Source organism: Varroa jacobsoni, unplaced genomic scaffold, assembly GCF_002532875.2.
Source record: "Varroa jacobsoni isolate VJ856 unplaced genomic scaffold, vjacob_1.0 scaffold_71, whole genome shotgun sequence".
Taxonomy (NCBI): domain Eukaryota; kingdom Metazoa; phylum Arthropoda; class Arachnida; order Mesostigmata; family Varroidae; genus Varroa; species Varroa jacobsoni.
This window is the reverse complement of record NW_019212973.1, coordinates 56,661-80,183: the sequence shown is the minus strand read 5'-3', so window position 1 is coordinate 80,183 and position 23,523 is coordinate 56,661. Positions and strand designations below refer to the sequence as shown.

General features: G+C 41.1%; 1 long non-coding RNA gene across 1 annotated transcript in view; it reads left to right on the top strand.

The window, feature by feature from the left end:
- Positions 1-2,730, top strand: part of LOC111262511 (uncharacterized) — a 6,906-nt gene extending 4,176 nt beyond the window's left edge. Inside the window, exons 2-3 of the long non-coding RNA XR_002681662.2 lie at positions 1,277-1,614; positions 2,074-2,730. This is a non-coding gene — a long non-coding RNA (uncharacterized LOC111262511). The remainder of the gene's footprint in view (positions 1-1,276; positions 1,615-2,073) is intronic.
- The last annotated feature ends 20,793 nt before the right edge of the window (positions 2,731-23,523 follow it).

Below are 23,523 nucleotides of genomic sequence, written 5' to 3'. Positions count from 1 at the left end.
ATATATATATATATATACTGATATTGAGGGTGATGGATACTGAATATAATATATTATACGTGAAAAAGAAAGTAAAGTAAGGAATAGAACCTGTCAAACATGATCGCCATTTGGCCACACAGCAACAATGTAAAAATTTAAAATAGTAGCGCGAAAGATCGCAATAGATGTGATATTGGCGATTATAGATACAAAAAAACAAATTAAACCCACAATTCTGGGATTGTGAGTTAATATTGGGTTAATACCGAACCCTCCAGAGACTGTTCCGAGACCTATGTAAATGATTGCAATATGGACCCTTGTAATAGACGAAGGTCATATTGGAGATAGTTCTAGGTTGAATGGAAACACGATATCAATATTATCGTGTAGATTTATTGCACAGCGCTCAAAGCATTTGTACAGATATATAACCAACGTATATAGAGTGAAACAAATCCATATATCAAGTCCATATATGAACCGGACATATATGGACTTGTAGAAACGTTCATTTCGTCGGTATCTGTATGAAGAGATCAATTCCTATCATAATAATAAACACGCAATAACCCATCGAACAATCAATGTGGATTTAAGCGAGATGTATCACATAGTTGGGTAATTCACTCACTCAGTTCGGAGTCTACACAAGTATCATCATTCCTATTATAAATAAGCTAAATATAGGTGATTTTTATCATTTTAACATACTACCCTGAGTTTCAGCTCTGTCGAATGATTCCGGTACGAGCAATCGAGTTGGCCGCTGCTATGAAATATCTCTGTAAAGAGCTGGCTTTCAGTTAAAAGTAACAAGTGTCCATCGCACCTCGTACATCGCTTAGATCCGTAGCACCATTACAGGCACGGAGAAATATTAGTTGGAGCACCCTAACGGGACGTTTTACGCTTGTCGGCTTGTTCCGACACCAGACGTTGCCGTTTAGACTATTTTATTCTTACTGAGGATTAAATGTTATGCTAGAACGTGCGGTAGAGAAAATAGTTTTCGCAAATCAAGTTTTTCCGAGGCTTATCGAAAGCCTTGTTTTTCTTCGGTTATCTTTTTGGATAACTCGAACGCCCTGCACTTCGATAACGTGACAATTATTTTCCGACGGACTTGGCAGTTACTGGGATTATCGCTCGTAGAGGTCGACGAATCGTAAGTTACTATAGCAGCCATGAAAGTTCCGACATGCGATTAACGGTAAATTTGCGCCAGACCGTAATACTACGACTACATGCGTATTTTTAAAACCTTCTTTTTATCTTTACTGCTTTCCACCAGGTCGCTCGCACGGCACTAAACCAAGCTCGTAGGAGCCACAAAATACGACTACAATGAGGCTCACAGAGCACGAATCTTATGTCCTTAGGTATCTGCACCTTTACGAGCTAGTCAGACACTGCGAATTTGTACTTTCCGCCATCATCACCAGTACTAGTAGCCGATGACATCTAGCATCGTGTTCACCGCATCCTTCAAGCATCTCGTCTCCTAGCGTTGCCGCTGTCGTTATTACGAAGTTTAAGAGGGTCAATTAGGAATGAAACGACCCAACGTAACTAGGTGCCCAACTTGCGGCGTCTCTGGGACGGTCCAGTTTCAAGCAGCTGGCGGCCACGGTTAGTAAAAGGCGAATACGAACCTTACCGCTTTTACGTAATAACGCTTCTCTGAGAAATAAGACACGACAAAGATAAGATAGACCCGTGCTCTTTTTTGCATTTAAATTTGCATGAATATCTCCACGGTAGTTATTACCGAACAGCAAAACGTAGATAGTTGGGCAGTGACGTCTTGTTTGGATGCAGTCAGACGTTCAGTGCGGCTGGCAGACCTGTCTTATTCGCATAAAAACCTCCACGTAAGGATTCGGTATTGGACAAAGTCATTTCATGTTAGCATAGCATTAAGCTTGAGGCCCATAATGTCATTATAGTGGTAAGTTCATACAATGATAAAATTTAGTTTCTATACACGACGCAAAACGCCAGTAAGGCTTTGATCTAGGTTGCGCGTTATTTTTTGAAAGGAAGCGTCATAGCGTTATAGTTTTACGTTGCGTATGAAATGGCGGACAGGTGATAAATGAATACAAGGATGATTTCCTGAAATGGGGGAAGCACGAACAATGCGGAAGCGAGAAAGTAACTTGATGTTTCCTGAAGGCGCCGGCCTGAATGATGCCTAGAACATAAATTTATGCATGAAAAAAACGATCAGCACAGCTTAACGCATCGTTAGAGGCCTGACGAAGAAATAGAGGATGTTTACAAAGGCTCTACCAATGCCAAGCCGGAAGTATACGTGTCGAGGATGCGTTTCTACAAGGCTGACGAGAACATCCACTTCATAGCTTTTACGGCAGTGTCTTAGAGGTCTCCAGAACCGGAAACTACGAGGCACTTCCGGCCGAGGCTCGGTCAAAGGAAGACCTGGATATCAATTGCAATTGGTAGTTCACCGATGCGCTAGTGTACATTTACCAAGTAATGCTAAACAAGATCGATCGCAGGCATGAATGGCACCTGTAAGCAAAAAGCAAAGATGAGCGTCGTTTCATAATTATTCTATTAAAGTTAGCGAAACGCATGCTTAGATAGACATCTGCAGCATCAAGGCTATCACTGGACGATAGAGATACTAAATTAAGGTATTCGTCAAGCTGAAGCTGTTCTACCCAGACAACAGACTTTTTGCTTTGTTCGAATAAATAAAATATGAATTAATGTAATCCAGTCCAAAGTAGTTCTGTCTCAAACAACAATTTTTTTTCCCGCTTTGTATGTGCATACATCCCAGCAAATGACGACAATTTTTGTTCTTGTTATGCCCCGTATTTCTAATTGCGTGGTCTTTTTCAATCCAAACACATTTTTAGAAATACTCGCGACTCATCTGTGTTAGGGCTAAAAGAGTACAGCAGCAGCTGCGGCAGGCAAAAGGCAGGACCGGAAATGTTTGTTAGCAAATTGGAAGGAGACCTCTTCAACTCGTTTCTATCGGTCACTGGCTATCTCTTTTCCTTCTTCGCTCCGTTTTAGACGGTAGGCTAAGCAAACCAGGCCATTGTTGATGATTACTGTTTCTGGTGAAGAGATGCAGTGCCCTCGTCATTTCTACAAGAATCGGAGAATATTTTCCGATGAGCCGCGTCTGATGGAGCATAGCTGTTGCTTCCGTCAATATATTTATACTATATTACTTACGATAAACGACTAGGAGCAAAGGATGAGATCGTAGACATTAGAAAATTAAGAAAATTACGGTACTAGGATGTAGCGGACTTTTGTTGAAACAAGGACAACTTGCGTGTGACGATAAGGCGCGCTAAAACATTTGTAAAAAGACCATAAAAAAATCTTCAGCTCTTTTTAGCCTACTTGGAAGCCCTTGTATGATAGTGATCAGTCAAACGAGGCGGCTAGTGGCAAGTGACCTGGAACAAATCGATGCTAAGATATATCCTGCGAAAGCAATATCTTTTTGCATTGGAATCATTTTCAACTGCGTCCTAATGAATATGCATAAGGAAATTTCGTTAGCGCCTTACCAGCAAATAGATCCCAAAAAAAGTCATCTACGCAATTTCTTACTTCTCGAAAATGCCCTGTATACATACAAAGGCCCATTATACCCAGGATCAAATAGGACGAAAACTGGGTGGGTTGCTCGCTACAACAAGGATGGCGCAGAGACGAGCGAGTAAGAAAATGAAAGAAAAAGCTTTTAAAAACTCTACTGGCAACAAAAGCATTCGAAAATAAGAAGAGGACATGGCGTTAGGGTCGGCTGAAAACCAATTCGACAATATGAGAAAAAGCATATTATAGGCTTTTCGTCAATGGAAAGTGAAAAGTTTTAACGGAACGAAGCGACACGCTTGGCCTAGCGCACAAACAAAAAGCTCAGGGCTATAGAGCACGACAAGGTCTTATGTAATAAAATATGCCCTGAGAATTTCTGGCCTCTAGAGCCGTGGTTGTTGGTGCTGCCACTTCGATTTCAGTTACCTAGCTCTTTCCCTGCTGCAGGCAGGCCACAGCTCAGTCAGAACTCAGCTTCATAGTGATCTGCCATCGATAATGACCCCAAGGCGATTTTTGCTTTTTTTGGGACTCTGTGCGTGATATTTGTAAGGGGTTCCCTTTCGTTCTCTTATCTCTTCTTCTGTAAGAGGAAACAAACTGCTATTAGGGCAGGTCGCATGACCAGGGCGTTTGTCAAAGCTAGCTATCTACGATAATGGATCCCGCGTAGATATACATTCGAACTTTTCCACGGTCAACGCTTTTCCTATATTCTGTTCAATATGTAAGGCTCCTTCTCAGTGCTAACTGCGTAGTATATCCTAGGTAGGTATTGTCAAGGGACAATGAGGAGTTAGCGTAGGGCGCTGAAGTTCTTTTTTCACTTTATTATTTATATATATATATACTATTTATGTTAAATAAGTTAAGGTATATTGAGTATGAGTAACTTTTTGTAAAGCCTATAACAAAATAATGATTTAAATTACTAAATCATAAGAGGCGCTAGGTAAAGCTTTTGAGCTTTTGCCTAGCGCCCGAGATCGCGATCGAGTCAGACAGCGTTGGTGGCCTCCAACGGAACGCAATATGCCCAAGGATTCTGCATAATCGCTTCTATTATCAGTCGTCTTTCATTTGTTGATTTGATACATGATAATAGTTCTTGCAGAATAATACAGAATGTATGTAACATTTACCCATCAGACTAGGATCACCACTAGTTACCTCCGTTCGCGCGAACCACCGAAAACGTTTTTTAAGCAAAACCACAAAATATATACGGCTAACCCTTAACAATTGGCGTTAATTGTTGTTTTTTCAAACCATTACGCTATGGCAGCCCGCCTAACATCTACTGCGAATCGAGGGTAACCGTTGCTGCTCGCTTGGAAAATTGGATGCCAATAGCACGGCTACAGCTGTGGTGAAGCGCTATAGCTCAGTAAAAGCAAATAGAAGCAATGGCACTGGATAATTGATTGCTACCTTTAACACTCGAGACCTGGACGCGATACGAGCAATCGGGTGGCACTGTCAAACCTGCGAAATCGTCAAGGGGCGGCAGCGGGAAATGGCGGTGAGGTATCCACCAACGTGCTTGAATTAGCCCGCTAGAAGCCGCCGGCAGTAGCTGCCGAAAGGACCATTTAGAACACAACGATGCTTCATGCACTTAATATGAGTATTGCCTGTATCCCCTTTAGGCAAAGGTAAGACAGTGTTAGTAATAACTTTGTTACTGCTATCGGGGCTATTTTTGTGTGCCGTATCGTGCGGTATGTTTTTCGCTGCCGTGGTTACTATCGTCTGCTTTAGTTTGCCCAAGCAGTGGTGGCACGGATGCACGGATTAATACACATGCCGAATAAACAAGCACGGAGAAGAAGGCAAGAATGAGTAGACACGCGGTTGTTCTTTTCATTCGATTCATATACTTGTTACTACTCGATGTCATAACTACAGCTTCCGTTGTTCGAACTGTAATGTACTGCGATATATTTAAATAACAAGCAAAACGCTGGGTAAAGCGGAATCGTGAAGGGATCGTGTTGGATCTGAAAAAAAACGCAACAGAAATGTAGAAGATGGAAAAACGATATGAGCTATACAACAGACATATAATGTACTCTGTTGAGAATGTCTGCCGCTATCATAGCAGAAAGAAACTATGCTGTTATGTTCGCCAAGGGCTTCTTTATTATTCCATGATCCAACATTACATACAGATGACATACAGAAGCCGAGTAGGTACGTTTATTCGTAAGAAAAAAAAAAATTAAATAAGTATCTCTGTTTGCTACGAGCAATTTTTATAGTTAGTTACGGCCGATATTCTTAATTATCCAGTATGTGGTGTGTCCTGACAATACGCTATGACGCTGGAATAGTCACGATTTCTTTCAAAGACAGATACTTTCGGCATCACGAGCACGAAACTGTGACGTCCAGCTCAGCTTATCATTTGCAATTGCATGACATATAACATCTTTCAGTAACTGTAACTATGGCCAACATCATTGTAGACCGTACGCTATAGGATAGGTATATTTTGTGTGCCTGTATGACCAATGCACGTCTTGCATTGCCACAACAATGATAAACGTGCTACCATCACTAGTTCAAACTTCAGCATTGGCAAATCGTTACCATATTTTATAGGTCTGCTGGGAAAGCTTCACATAAGTCTAGCTGTTTTACGTCCAATATCGCCGTTAGGTATTCCATCAGACGGTTAGTTCTCAGCACGAAACAACATTAACCACCACATGTCCCTAAGATTAGCAAGATAGCAAACACGTTACCCATTAAGCTATCATGGGGACGTCTCGTAGGATCCCCCGACTGAACCTCCTTGAAAGAAAATTCATGGATTATTGATCAACTACCAAGGACGCCGCAATCTTTAAGTTGAGCGAACTACTGTTTTCTTTATCTGCGTATCTAATGCCAGTAGATATACAGACCGAGTTAGTCCTTACTGTATCTCTGTCAAATCGGTTTTGTCTCCTATATGCCTTAAATCCATTTAGTCCCACTTAACCCCGGCCCATATATTTAGCTCCCGAGAGCTGTTACTTACTAAAACGAAATGTAGAGACTTTTACAGAACGAGATGTGGTTTGAGTAAATTTTAGGAAACGTAACTCTGAAACAGGTGAAACTGTGGCGGGAAGATGCACCAAGCCAATAGCATAGAAAAATGCAAAAAAACGGTGGCGGTACCTTTTATAAAAAATCTTTCAAGTTTCATGTACGCTGTTTTATTAGTAATCCACAGGGCGCATTGTAGATTAAGTAAATAGCCGCAATATTACTCATTTTTATTTTAGACTGACCGATTAATACTTTTTTCTTAAAATAATGCCATCATTACATGCGGGTAAAATCACTAAAAAAAAATTAAGCAAATAGAAATTTATTTTTGTTAAAAAAATTTTCGATCTGTCTATTGTTATCACATAATACTGATACTTCATCGAACTTGATGACAAATTTCACTAGATGTACAGCTCCACCCTCGTGGGTTGTAACAAAGTTAAAAGGCTTGTAAAGAGCGAACTTCAACTTACAAGAGTCTACGAAATGTGTACGAGTTCGAACCGCGTCGGTTGGTCGGTCGTTGTATAATAGCCCTAATTCTCCAGAATTACCTAGCAATGCAAAGGTCTTAATCTTCTTTTTATGAATATAGATACTAAAGCCAACGAAAGGTATCATAAATAGAGCGCAAACCGGTGACTTCATTTTAAGCTTAATAACTGATACGTATATAGCAAAGTTATCCCGTTCCTTTTATCAATCCGAGATGAGTGAATCATCGATTACCCCGAGCTCTACGTGTCGTGACTTGATCTTAACATAAATAAACCTGACACGTTAGAAGGATGACGCTAACACGCGTGAACTATCAGATGTGGAATCTGTGGCAGCTCTGGCCGAGTAATTCGGATTAGAGACCTAGATAGAGAATAATAAACATTCAGTGATTTCGCCGTGGCCTACCTCTAGGATTGGATTGTGTGGGTGTCACTGGGTTTGTGATTAAATAATTGGGTTGGGCGCGGGGAAAATGTTAGTTGTGCCCATTAACGAGTCTTGATAATACAACTGTTCGTATTCAAGATTGAATACCGAATTTTTTTCTTTGCATAACCTTTGGAAACATAATGATTACAAAAATATGCTACTAAACGTATTGGCAACCTCTTTCTATATAAATAGAATCTAGACAAAATGAATCGGGCGCCATTTTTCTCGTGTTGGCTATCAGAATCCGGAATTGATCGTTTTCGACAGTCTAGCGTGAAATGTTAAATAAATCAACTGATTGGCTGCCAAGGTATTAAGATGAGTACTGACCCACCCTTTCGTCCAGTCAGACAATGCTAAGTAAAGCCGCACAGAACCGTAGTAAATACATCGTTATAAAACCAGATGTCCTTAAAAAAGGTTTACATATTCTTAAAAAAGGCTAAACACTCGGCAGACGATTAGTTCAGTTGCTTCCGCAACTGATGCCCGCATACGACGACTATTGACAGAAATAAATTCTATTTAACCATGCTTAATAGTAATAGTAAAAAACAGTAAAAAAAAAAATAGAAAAAATCGTCTGTATGGCTCAACAACACAATAACCATATATATATATATATATATAGAATCAGCATATAGAACAAGTTTTGTTAAATCAATAATTTTAGAAACTTGCCAGATGGCCTAAAGACTGTAGCAAAGGACAACGAGCGTTATGATATCTATTAAAAAATTTCCACAAAAAAAATCTATAAAAAAAAAAAAATAAATATCGCAAATTGGTCATACAGGGATGCCGATGTTTGGAAGCTAAGAGCGGGTAAGGCAATTCATTCGTCATAAAGAGGCATTCAAACCTTTCCTAGCTCACGCGTTTATGACCAATACTATACAAACATATTTACAATCCAAAAGGACGTTTGGACAGACGTTATATAGTAGCGGATTTGATGGAGCTGTGTTTGTTCTTGCTGCAACAAATCCGATCTTCTAGCTTTTGCCATTATTATGACCGTTATCCGTCGCCGGATCAGACTGAGGCTCATGAAGTAAAATTTACTCATTGAAGAAAGTCCATTAGCCGCTGATATTAAGACTGACAGTTGCACGGAACTTGTTCGGCGCAGCATGAACTTACCGTTATAAAAAGAAACTTTAATTCTTCAACTATCGCTTTTTTGGCTGATAGCTTGAAATGCCACGCTCTGTTTCGAAACACGGCGGTAAAAATAATAGTAATAATAATAATAATAATGAGTAGTTAGCAATTACAATCGCAAGAGATGATCTCGTCTCGTGTATTAAGAGTATCCGATAGGTTCACGGCTACCAAAGCCATCTGAAGGTGATAAGAGATATTGGCTATGCATCATCCTATACTATAGTTTTTAGGACCTGAATAATTATAATTGAACTGAAGTTTACTCAGCGCTTGAAAATTCCATGCTTTACAACAATTTAATTTCCGATCGACAGAACCGATTGCTTCTTTTAGAAGCCAGCTGTCTACAAACATATTCAATGATATCGTGCAGGCTTCAGCGCTCAACTAAATTTGGGATTCCCATAATATAAATTCAGTCAGAAAAAACTATAACTAATTTAGCAAAAACCATTTTCCCCGGCTCCCAATAATCGGTACATAAGCACAGCGTTTGATAAGTGAATCATTACACAACATTAGAAATAGGCAAAAAAAAAAACTGCAGAGATACAAACATGCATCTGTCTGCCTGTCTAAGACTAAAACAGTGCGTAACAGCAATGCGAGCGTATGCTTAAACGCTTATAGCAAAAATCTTTCGAGGCACACAAATGGGATGGCATAGCTTTCAAAAAATCTGACTATAGAGCTGACATTGACGCCCCTTTGACACGTATACGGCACACGCCTTTCAACACCGAGTTCGGGCTAACCCTTCGGGGCCCCAAGTCCTCTTTTGTTTGTACCTTGGCGTGAGCGTTAACAATACGAAACGGTATTATGAAAGTAGGAAGTTGTTACGTTCGCGCTGGAGCTCCTCAACTCGGTAGTATAATAGCTACCTCTTTCTCGCACCTTCGAACGGTGGCATCTGGATGGGAATAACTCAGAAGTTTTCGCTCAGTTTATAGACGCATGCATCGAAGAATTTCGTCTGGGCGCAACACTCGTTAAATAGCCAAATTCTCAAAAAGAGCGCTTTGGCAGAATCACGTTGAAAGTGGGGAGGGGTACTTCGTGAAACTTGCAGACGCTAACGCGATTCAGGAGCGGGCCGAAGTGTGCAGAAAGAGGAACTAAAAATTACTACCTGAAGCCTGCCAATGCGATAATGGCCGTTCCCACGCATAAGTGCACTCGACCAGAAGATCCCCGTTGGTTTGTGTATCCTGCAAGGAAACGCCCGACAGGCCTCTGATAGACTAGATATTGGAAATCTATAGTAAAGTTCATGAGTGCCGAGGTTATTAGTTAACAAAACTGCAGACATGGCCGAGTACGTTATGATAATGGGCCTTATTGGCGACGTGACATTCTCTTAGTACAACTACGTTTAAAATGCTTAATTTTATAGCGATTATTAGAGGATTTAGTGAACTATTGACATTCTAAAAGTACCAAGCTAGTGAGAAAGTAGTGGCCATTATAGCTTGGTTTCTTTCTAATTCTTGCTGGTGGCCAGCTATAATACAATTAACTGTTGAAAAGCTTTTCCTTATTTGCCAGCCCTGTTGTCATTGACGGTGACAGCTTGGGCAATACAAAAAGAACCGGAACATTTGACCGTCAGCAAAAATAGCATAAACCCAGTCATTATCGTCGTATCGTAACAACCTAATGCTGGTTGCATTCTTACAAATCTTGTATATATTACAGGATACATATTCAACCAGGGCACCAGTTGACCAGTTCTGCATAACTTCGGCATCATGTGGAAACATAGCACGTTCGATAACAGAGTACTGGATAGCATCCAAACGAAATACAAGCAAAAGTTGAGTTAAATTAAGTTCCGCACTTTCAGAGGTGGACCCTCACCTCTCGAACGGATTGAAGCTCTTGAAGTGGCTTTCGCCTTCGATAAATAATTAAACCAATTATTAGTCATCATTGATTTCTGCAAAGCCTCGCTAGTTTTGCAATACGTTATATATCCTATTGTGTACGTAATGGTACGGACACAATTGTCGAATTTTTGTTAGGTATCAATGTAATAGGCGAGCTAATCTGACATGACGTAGGTGATTGAATAAGTTGGTCCGCTTCTCCGATTATTCTGGCAGCCATCTTACCGCGCATCTGGCCAAATGGTGGCCGAAGTAAGGCCAAAAAAGAACGCTTCTCGCAAAGTGGCCACGACGATTACGAACTGGTGCTTGGACCGTAGAGTGGAGCTGCCAAACGGGTACTAGCCTTCGGATGGTTCGTTTCCGGTACCCTCTTTTTGCCCTAACTAGAACCGATATTGCAATGCGCCATCTAGAGCTCGCTGAATATAAACTTTCGCCTCAACCCTGATGGGTTATTCAGCGTATCAATGGGAACTTAACATATTTACTTGAAATCGCATACTCGACAATTGTCTAAATGAAAAACCCATTAACGAAATTAGCAAATTGCAAGCAATAGCAAGGAAAAAATAACTGCAGGACAGTTGTTTATTGGACCATCGTCTGTTAATACGCCACCTTCGTTAAAGCGCGTTTCGACACCGATCATCTAAACTCACAGTCATAACTATATACACATATATCTATTTGTGTACTATGTCAAAATAAAATTAATGAACATTCTCTTAGCTATTTAAGATCCACCCATTTAAAATCGACGTCTCCACTGAACAGGAGACATCATTTTCTATGTTATTACAAAACATCTCCATCAGTCGTTTCTTCAACAAAAGTAGCTGGTTATCCCCCCTCGCCCCAGGCAACCACAGACATATATGCATTCCTGTATACATATAGGTATTAATTGGGGGAGTTTTCAACGTGCATAAACTGTATGGAACTACTAAGTAAGATGTTTTTGATTGTTCAAACGGATGCGGATTGTTCCTTTTATTTCGGATCATTTTTCGAATTCTCAGAAGCATATGAATGTTTGCTAGCAATGATCTGAGGCAGAACTACATTACGCTGTCGTACCGTTTGTGTGTCGAAATTGTTTAACCAATGAGGCGCAACGTTCGTTCGCGGTCCATGAACAAGCCGTTGGACAGGGTGCCTTGCACCTTACGCGACCCCCAGTGTACATAAACGATTTATCCGCGGGACCAGAAAAATAGAGTTTGCGTCCAGGCCCGTTCGTTATTTGTCGTCGAATAGTGCCAAGGAGGACAGCATGGCGACAGAGAATGCTCAAAGAACGACATGTGTTCCCAGGTTTACCTCTGAGCGCGTGTGGCGCTCACCTTGAACCCTGCGTAGTAGATGTGTAACAAAAATCGTTTGAGGGGGTGTCCAAAACGCTGTCTGCGTGTAGAAACGAGCGACTTGACAGTGCGCGAGGCCATATTGCTTCTTATTCATATAGCTATTCCTTGTCAATCAATGTTTACAGAGCCGACAGCCATTCCAATAGGAAAAATAATACTGGCAGAACTATATTTAGTAAGTAGGCACGCCGGCCTGAGACGCCGACGTTCGAAACCGGCCGTACACAGAGACATTTCGCCTTGAGCTAAGAGCCACCCACCTATCATCGGTTTAACATTGCGCAACGGGAATAGGAAACGTAAAAGCTGAAATAATCATTCAGTAGTGAAAGTAGCAATTCTGATGATGGCGTACCCGTATTTGTTTATTAAATTTTTTTAAATTTGGGGGGGGGGGGGGCAGTAAGCGGACATTTGGGCACAGTAGGAACATTTAGGCCAAATCAACAGTTTACTCCATGATTGAAAAGGCCATCAATGGTTTGGAACAGCAATGCTTAGGCAATAGTACAACCAGATTTAAAACTAAAACATTTATTTAATGGCAGTAGCAGAGGAACTTCTCGATTCGAGTGATTTGTGTTGGCTGAAAATCTATACAAGCCGCGGCAGGAACAATAGCGAGGTAACTGATAGCAATCTTGTAAAGCAAACTTGTACTTGTTAGATGAACGCTAAACTGCGTGATTACGCATGCGTCTGCGGGGTGGTCTTATGGCTGGAGAACAACAAGGATGGAGAACGCTTATGGTGAGGCGATCAACGATTCCAACATGTTTCAACTAAAACGGGTGGGGGCTTACCGGCCTTGATAGACCGTTTTTGATTTGTTAAATCCGGGTCCACGGGAAGGGTTCGCGGCCTACGTAGTTGTCACAGATCCATTGGAGACGATCGAACCGCTGATCGTGTGGCCAACCATTAGCCCAAAATCTGCTCAGCTAAGATCTTAATCAGATTGTATATAGACAATTTCAATGTAAGCACACATTATAGTGGTTGAAATAAATCTACGGATGTGTTTCGAATGGTCCGGATCTCGATTTCGCGCACCAAACACAAAATTACTTGGTGATGGTGCTCGTGGGGATACTAATGATAACAGCAGAGATAATTGAAAACGTCAAAGCCTGACAAGAAGAGCAGATGTTGAATTTAGCGGTGATTGAACATGGTGTTTGTGTGTGATAAAATACTGTTGTCCACCGCATAATAAAAGATAACTGCGATGTAACGCTTTCTCCTATACATATCGTTAACGTATTTCGTGAGGGTACGCTATTCCCCTATACGCTATAATTAATGCCAAAGGACAATTAATTAAATAAGAAAGCAAAGCTTGGCTAGAGTTTGAGCTCCTTTTCGCTTATTCTTTTCAGTCTAATGCTATAATTATCGCATGTAATTTTAGTTGTACTTTACCAGAATATATGCATGCAAATTGATGTAGCAGTGAAGCGTGGCCGGTACAAAGAAGAAATGGTGATTTCCAACCCGGGCAAGGTCAGTTCCGGAAATCGCTGTAGTTAGTTGCGAGCACGGACATAACCAGGTCCAATATAGATATGCTCGACCATTCGTTCTAAGTGCTTTCCAGATGTGGTAGATTAGGGCAGTAACAATAGAGTAATCGTTGTTTGTGTCATGGACTTTATGTTATCAGCCTCGAATGCTGCACTAGCCCGGCTTTCATATTGGCAATTTATACTACATAGTAATTCTCAGAGGGTCTCATTACTATCTTCGCAGTGAAGAACACAATACAGCACATATAAATCTTCATTTCAAAGAAGGATACGTGCTCACTGCCTGGCTTAGGTGCCGCCCCAGTATGTTGTAGCCAAAGAAATATTTCCACGACAGTTTACTGGGGACTGAAAATCATAATGCATGTTAGGTTTCGAAGCGAAACTTCAGATCACTTATATTGGATATAAACACAGAGATGTTGAAACCGTTGATACTTCCCCGGCACCGATATTTATTTCCTGGGATACTCGGTTTACATGTTAATGTATGCATAGCACGTGTACGCAAAATGCTGTGTGAGCGCTTCTTAACGAAGGCAATAAATAAATAAATAAAAATAAAGTACTACATTGATGTATGCTCTTTGGAAATTATGCATTTCCAAATGGAAACGATGAACTTCCATTCTGGATTGCCCAAAATTGAAATCTTAAGAGAGGAAAGCAGATACCTGAAAATGTGTTATTCCATAGATTAGCTGTTAGACAACGAACCTGTATATTCGTAATAGTTAGTTGAGTAATATATTCGTCCGCTAATGTTAGAGACACATTGTAATCTAGGTAGGACACGCTTTGTTTCGTGCTGGAACGCCGAACGGTTATACGGACGTAAAGCTTTGAACATAGAGGCGTGTTTGCGATACGATTGGCATTGATAGAGGCTCATAGATTTCGTCGTAACTAGTATATAGTGACCAGCAACAGTTTACAGCGTGGCCTTCGCAGTGCTCATTAGCGTTTTTAGCCAGTTGTTTACATCATAGACATCCTGCACTGCTTGATACAGACTTCAACTTCCCATGCCTTGCCAAGCCAATAGTGCACGTTTAATGACCAGCTTCAGTGACTGTAAAGGCGCAGTCCATTTCGTTGAAAGAGCTGCTTGTTGATCCCAGTTGAACTTAGGTACAATAGGAGTTTACGCATCGCAAGTTATCAAAAAATGTCTGAACGATTAAGTTCGGATGACGAGCTTAACTATACTCGGTACTGTTTTGTGGTTCAAAGACGCGCAGTGCCTCGAAGATTAACGCCATTTTATGCTATAGCATTGAATGGCCTTCAAGGATAATTGACCATCTAGCCTGTGTTAAGCTGTCTATTCATTTCTTCTGTCTGGTGTTGAGATCTGGTAAAGGCTCAGTTGAAACAAGGTAGCTATAATCAAAAGGTGTGTTTCCGCAAAAGCGTAAAATTTCTAATGACCGCAGACTTTCTGCACTTCGTCTCTCTACTCAGTAGTTACCTAGGTTAGTGGTCCTTCAGTGATGGCTACTTCGCTTTCTCGCTTACACGCTTAAGGCCACTAGTAAGCGGCTTATAGCATCACCAAGGTTTAAAACCTTGGCGACTGCTTGTATAGCTCTAAAGATGTCGAGGGCTTCGTACTGGCAACCTGAATTGCATCAAACCTCTACAATAATTGAAGGCTTCATCAGAAGACAACTATTGATCGTGCCTTACCCCTAAACTGGTGAAAGTAGTCAACCAGTAACCCGGTGACGTCGCCTACCAGTTTGCACGAAAAAAAAGTTCCTCGTTGAGCTTCATTTTTTATTTTATTTTACTATGATATTTTTATTATTGCTACGACCATTGGGATCAACATAACTCCTTCTTGCCGAGAAGGCTCCGGCAGGCTCTTTTACCTAGCCATTAGGAAGTTTCCTCTTGTATCTTACGCTGCCTATCATTGACGTCTATGACGGATAAGATAATCGCCCCCATAGTTTTGACAGCCGTTTCCGGCAGCTACCACAGCCGAAATATTGTCTGCGTTTTGGGGGTAGCTTATACTGGGCGCATCGGGCATGGAGAGCAAACTCGTTTAGACAGGCACCGTTTGATGATGCTATATGACGTTGCAGTATTTCGTAAGCGCTCGTGCATATCTATGTCTATACCTGCCGATGTTGCCATTGACCCAGTGCATTTTGTTCTGCCGACAAAAACGCGTTGACTCGTTAATTAAGGTGGCTCTTTTTCAGAGGGAAAAGCTACCCCCAGGTCGGCTGTACGTTCGGAGGGAAAACGGAAAGCGAGTCAGATGGCCTTTAAGTATGTCATGTCGCGTACATAGATCGATTCTCGGCTTCCTTTCTGCTTATTAGACAAAATCATAGATTATTTGCTGAACGACTGTTCACACTAGGGCATAACCGATTGCAAGACAGTATCAACTACAGTTGCTGCATTCAATATGGCGATGTGCCGAATGCAGCAATCGCACTTAAGTTTGACGAATACGCTAAGGTACGTACAATTGCCTCTATAAGTTTAAGCCGTCCATTATATTAAGCCAATCGACGAGTAAGTTCATTCTCTAACCCGCTTCAGGCTGTGCTCACTTTGGAAAATGAATTTGGCTTCCACGAACCTCTACCTTTGGCGCAACAAACGGATTGGACGCTGTTCACGTACTTCTGTTAGTTAGCTTAGTATTATCTAGCAGGGATACATGAAAATGTATATCGCAATTTTATACATATATATGGTTAGTAGTTTAATATAGGAAACTTACTTTAGCTCTTATGATTACGTTTATTATGTATAATACAGTACAGACGATTCAACTGGACACATCGAAATTCCACCAACGTTACTAGCGGTGATGGACTGAATAATTTAACGGAACCTGTCGCGAATCTGTTAATTCCAGGCTGTCGCTTTTGACGCGCGAATAGTTGTTTTCATTATTAAATACTTTAGCTTGTGATCGATAATCAGTCCATCGACCTTCATATTACTCATGTGCAATGTGCTGTGTTGCCTCTGAAAGACCTGCCGCTATACGAGTCTTCGTCTTCACTTAGAACCGGCATGTACTGCTTAGTCCGCTATATTATTGAGTCCCACATAATAAGTAGGCGCCATATTATCCGCCTGCAATGTTTCTTTCGCTCAGCAGGAAATCACCCCTTTTATATGACGCATTCCCTTACGCCGATCCCCTGGCCAAGAGATCAAGAACAGTAGCAACAACGAGTTCACGTTTCCGAAGCCCCAGGCTGCTACGGGGCGTGTAGGCAGTGTCATATTGCTACAATCATAATGCTATATCATTAAATATATAACACTAATAAGCATTATCATTGTGATTATTCGAATGATCCCGACCATGACGGCGTCTTAGCACACTTCCGTCGTGGGGCTGCATTGCGAACTTTTGCGTTTGAGGCTCTTCGGTTCTCTTCTTCAGTGTCGCCCGTTATTCCCGATCGGCGCTTGAAGGATAAATCTCGACGTCAGCGCCGATAATCGCACGGGCATAGCTATAAGGGCAAGCCACCCGTCTTGATAGCCTGTTGATACGATGACATAGATAGAGCGACAGCAGAAGTAAGAAGAAGCAGGAAAAACGTATTCACTTTTCGCAAATATGCCATTTCAATGTAAACAGACATGTCGTCGAATACAAGGTTAGTTAGGATTTTTGAATTTTGCAATTCCATGAAAACTAGAGGTCCATAGGCGGCCCAAGGCCAGCAAACAGTGACCTTTGCCAAGCTGGATCTGTCCGCAACTCGCGAAACTAAGCCCACTAAAAAAAACCCATGTGCAGATACACGATATAGGAAAAAAAGTCCTCGGAGGTCCAACAAGTGAAGAGAGAGAGTCTGGTGCTGCAATAAACGAATATTCCAAAATGCTGTGGAGAACTGACAACGATTTCAGTCGGACGGAAGTCCCTTTCAGCGATAATGAAGATAGCAATATGTTAGTTCGGCTAAAGAAAGAATTATTAGCCCAGCTGACCTCTCGACGAGATTAATTAGTGCGGTTATTAAGAACGTATCGTGATGTCGGGGTTCTAAGAATTAACAAATCGTCGTTTATGAGGAATCTTTCAGAAGGAGGAAGCCGTGGACATATAATCCACCCCCTGAGCAAGGAACTTCCGCTGAGCAGTAATGTGTTCTATATTAATAGGTGTCCCCAGAACTTGTATATTTAACGTCAGAACCGCTACCATTATCATAAACAACACCGATGACGATGACGACAACAGCGATAACGACCGAAAGTTGTTCTTTGCAAAGGCAGGACTCGAATATTGCAATCTTTCCTGTTCTATAGTACGGAAGCTATATCCCCGTACGTACGGTAAGCTTATTGAATAAGCTTTCCTGAGGCATCATGATGATTGCACATACGCCATAACTCGCTTTGAGCTGTATGCGTGGCCTAACAAGCTTCTGTAAAGGCATCCCACAGCCGTTAAAGATAAGATGGAAAGCCGTATTATTGGATTACCTAAAAAGTATTGACCGCCTTTCTAACTAGATGGCTTCAAGGTCACATATGATAGGTACGATCAATCGCGTCGAGTCAGCGTTGGTGCTATTTAGAAATAGGGATTTGGTGAAGCCAGACTTACTACAATTGTTAGAATGCCTTTATTGAAACTTTAGATAGAGCGCCTTAACGATGAAAAAATTCTACCAAAAATTCCCTCTACGATTTTATTAGAATAAAGGCACAAATGCTCCCCATGGTCATGAAAATGTACGTGCTGTTTACAGACAGGATTTATTATCATAAAGCATAAATAAATCTGTTGCTTGTTTCCGTAAACTTCGATAGGAAGGGTGCTCCTCGTAAAGCTCAACCAGTTGCATAAAAGGCTGTTGAAATGGTAGAGGCTAACTACAATGAGAGCTCGATATTTAAGTGGCATGTGAATTAACGTGGATCGTATCTCCGTCTGCAAAACCTTACACAAACATGAAATCAATCTATTTCTAAAGCTGCAGATTACCAATGATGGACAGCAAATCATATAGGACAGTAACGTGCAAACAAAAAAAAAATGAAGGCTAAATTTGCTATGTTTTCAATGGAATTGAGAGAGATTAGCCGCGACGATTGATTCGTACCTCATTTGACTATCAAAAACTAACAAAGTTACAACAAGGCACTAGAAGGAATAAACGGGAACTAGCGAACAGCGAAGACGCCATTCTACACCCTTTTTCAAACCTCCACAAACCTCTTAATTTACCGGGCGAAAATTGAAAAAAAGTTGCACGGGAAATCTTAATGCATCTGTCATGTAGGCCGGATTTTGTACTATCGAGTTATCGTCTGTCTTGGTCCTCGCAGTGCTCGTTTAACGGTGTAAATATAGTTTCAACGGAGAAATGCAAAGATTGCAGGGGCTCTGCGGTGATGAGATATTTGGTGTTGTAAGAAAAATAGCAATTAAAATATAAAAGCATTTACTTCAATTTTGGCTCTAAAACGCTCAATACTTTTTGATGACCCAATATAATCTGCGGCGATCGTGCCACACACAGACACCCGGAGTCCATATCGTCTGCTAGATAGCTGACATGAGCGTTCCCTTTCTGACATAAACAGAGAGAATAAGCGTCTGCTTTGTAGAAGCAGACGCTTATTTTCTTCTCTAGAGTTCGAATGCTAGCAAACAAAGGGAAAGGGAAAGAGTGGAGAGTGAAAGTAGGAAGCCGAAAAGTGATGTGGTTTACTAGAACGTATGTGGATGCCTGTGTTTTCATTGAAAAACAATTCGAAAATTATCACCCGAAAGTGTAGCTGGCACAGTGAATTTGAAGCTCAGCGCGCTTTGAGAGAAAATATCGGTTGATTTAATGATATTATTGTTAAAAAGTGTCATGAGCACGTGTACGAGCTGCAATTGGTTTTATTTCAATGTTCATTTGGTATTATTGATATTTCCGTAAAGGTTTTTTTTTGCTGAAAAGCATTCGTACCGTTCGTTTTGTTGCTACATTGAAAGAGTGCATGGTCGTCGAACAATTTGTTCAGTTATTCATATATTTATAGTGTATTGTCGTTGTTATAAGTATAACACGAACTTAATCATCTGTGTCGGTTAAGGCTTGATGCAGATAAACATACCTGTGTTCAAAGTAACTGCGTAGTGAAATTGAAAATGTAACCATAACTTGCTTCTTTGTATACCCGTACTCACTACGTAACGCAGTTTCACTAAGAGCAATTTTCCTTGGAGAAGATCACTTGATGTGCTGACAAATTGTCTTTATTTTAACAAAAATTGTTTGTTATGACGCTCCCGGCTGCAAGTAAAAGAGCTCTCGCCATAGACTCCATTAGACGCCGACCTTCTCCGCAACGTTGTTCGCTTCATGATAAAGAAACCAATAATAACCAATGTCGACAACGATACTTCTTTGTATTCGTAGATCCTGCTGACTTGCTCTATAGGGGATGGTTGTATTACATGTTGTAGCCTAGTGAATAGAAGTACTTTGTTCTGCAGGTCAAAAGCATAATACTCAGATGTAGGAGACAATCACGCCTCGTACAGGAACCCTCTTCGAGTGCTTCGAAGTCCGGCGGAAGCAAAGTGAACACAATGGCATCGTATAAGAACAAAAAGGGCTTCGCATTGTTATGCAGGCTCTGCCCTGTCCGCAGATATCGATATGCGGGTTCGGAATACCGTTGTGACCTCCAAAACTCAATTGCAGTCTTTTCTTTTTACGTAAATACGACTTTTGTAAATGGCATCAGCATGTTTGTCTGATGATTACGAGTAGTCAAAAACGATTAGTCAATATGTTTTTGTGTTCTTTAACAGCGTACCGAATTGTACTAAATAATAAAATTCGTTAGGTACAGATGTAGGCTGCCTGTAATGCGCAATGTTTTTTTATTGTGATACGCACCTAGATATAGACATAAAAATATAACACGATACAACTTTTGCTGAAAGTTATAAGTTCAAAATCAAACATCCTACTTATTGTGTATCTGTCATCGTTATGGGAAAAAAACTAATAACGCGAATCCAGGACACAATCCACAAACCTCTGAAAGTAGGAGAAAACATAAGTGATTTATCGGCGTTGTTAGATTACCAAATGGCAGCTAACAACCGGGAATAACGTTGAAAGGAATCGAGCCTATAGATGAAATTTTTCGCTCGTTGTCGAAGGCTAGTTTCTGATTGTAACGGCGTCTGATAATCTCAGCCACTTGGAAACTGTTGTTGGAGTTAAGTTACTTCTCTATATATGTACAAGTCGACTAGCGAGTATTTACTATCTGAGTGTATAGAAAGTGGACTAAAAGAAAGTTGCAGTTCATGCATGTGACAAACCTTAAACAAAAGCCTTGCTTGCATTGATCCGTATCCATAAGATCAATCTTCTTCCTGTGGGTACGCAATTATTTTGCTATCTCAATACTTATGTTCGTATACGTCGGGGTTCATCCGAAAACTTTTTTTTTTTTTCATTCAGCATAAACGAGACGTAAACGTACTTATTCGTTTGGATTGGGGATGGTAGGTCATGGTTCCCCTTGCCGGGTCGCGCTAATGGTCTACATAATTAGCCGAAAAATGCCTTTCAATAAACCTTCCAAGCCGTTCTTTAGAGAGGAGCGTGCTCAACTCTGTACCGCTGTATTCATAAGCGAAACGTACGATTTCATACCTTGTATGCGTACAATATGGAAGGTATACATACTGAAATATTATGTACGTTTCAGCATCTGCTGCCCTACCCATAATCTATGAGGACCTAAAAATATTCGCCCAACATTCTTGCCTTCTGCATGCAATGCTTATTGTAAAGATGACGGAATATTGAAACGCGTAGTGAGTGTGCACAGCCAATCAAAAGAACAGCGAAGGCCACAAAGCAGAAATTTTTTCATATACGAATTAAGCCTGTAAACAGGCTGAGTACTTATTACCATCGCAGAAGTGACAGTGACCACAACGGGGGTACTGGAGAAAAACAAAATGTGTTAGTGCCTTGATTGTACGTGCCAATGCGGGAAAAAGGCACTGAAATTTTTACGGTCTACGGCGACTGGTTCAGTTAGGATACGTACGTTGCGTTAGACCTTGGCGAAAATCACGCCAAAGTCAGTCTCCTATCCACCTACGGTGGTATTATTAACTGCCGCAGACATCCTTGTCGTTTAAATTTTCGCAAATTTTCGCCTAACGCGAAGGCCCAATAGCCCCAGACTGCCTATCGGGTGGCGACAGCAACTGTAACTGCACCGGAGTAGTATCAGTCGCGATAACATAAAGGTAAATGCGGGAAAACTAGAAGGTTGATTTGATATGGTGTCGAGCGGGAAAGTGTACTGGCGGCGGTGGAAACCTGTTAGGAACTCCCGGGTAGGAAGAAAACCAAGAAAGTAACGAACGATGCCAGGAAAAGGAATATATAGGTGTTCGCGCAAAGAAAAGTTGCACCAAAATGATTTTATTATTTCGTTCCTTGGTCGTACCCAGCCGAACCACAAAAAATAAGGTGGATCCTGACCCGTGACTAGCTGAAAGAAGTAGGCAATTCGATGATAGCGGGTATGCGATAATCTAGCAAAGACCTTCCTGTTTTCAGTCTAGTTTCTGTCTTAAGCTTTCCCAAACTACAAGTGAATTCCTGTTCCATCAGATTGGATCGAGAGAAGACTTCTGACAATGGGACATATATATATATATATATATATATATATATATATATATATTCGTTTCAGCATGCGCCGCAGCTGTTAGTCGGATCAACGCTTCGAACATGTTGGAGCTCTCATTCATTTTAAGCTAGCTCTTTGACGGGCAGTCTAAATGTCGTTTCACCTATGTCCATTCTACGGCGTCGGTCATCTTTCCACGGACCGCACATGCTGCTGGGCTACGAGTATTCTCGGAATCCTCTGCCCGCTTCGTGGGCTCGGCACATTAACAGTCCTTATTTTAGCCCACACTTTTTAACCAAGGCATGCATCATACGGATGACATAAAAGTGAGTACCGATTGTAAGGGCCCTGAATGCTTACATGTTGCGTCGATAAACCTCAGATAGCTCTATGCACAATAAGGCTCGGTTCTCCGCAACTCGATGCAACAAACCCCTGAGTAGCATATAATTTGAAACAATAATGCCGCTGGCTACTTTCGCGATTACAGAACTCAAAACTGGTGCTTAATCTCTCTTTTTTTTTTACGTCGACATCTCATATCGCAGAACGCTTCACTTCAAAAACGGGTCCGCCAATACGTGTTGTCGCCAATACTCACAGTCAGCATACTTGTTGTCTGTGAGGCGCCTGACTTCCAAGTTTCGTCTGCTATCACAGCACACAATTTTGGCCATTTTCTGTCGAACGGCTTTGGAATGTACTAGCAGACGTTGTTTACCATTACTTCTGGTCCTTAGAGTCTCTGTATTCGTACGTTCGAAAAAGGAGACGTTTGATTCTGAGACCGCCTACTCAAATTAGTTCACTCGGCAACTTTTCTGGATTTTTGTCACAAATTCCTGCGCGTAAATCGCAGCCTGATGCGGTCGCTATGTATAAAAATCGCTTTTCGTCAACAGACTTATAACAGGCCTCGTTCTCCTGCCTACGGAAATATGTCGTTGGGCTCTTATCTGTCGAAAATTTGGACTTTGAACGCCTCCAATGTTTCTGTAGTTGCTGCAAATGTTCTATCTCCGATAACGCTTCCGAACCGAAGCTCTGTATGCCTTGAAGGTGTACATAAGTTGTGTGGAAGAGATTTGCGTAATCGGTTGGTGGCGAGTATCCTTCAGCTGATGGTGGCATTCTGGAGTGTAAATGATACATTGGGAAACAATTAATGGTATAGCAAAGGTACACTCCTGTTGAGAAGTTGGAGGAAAAATATCTGATTAGGCTGTTGATTCAATTAAAACTGAAAAATTATGGGACATCTAAATGAATAATTTAGTTTTTTTTTTAACTCCATACGATAGATACAGAACTGAAGTAAGCCACTATGCAGAGTTAACTATTATTAGG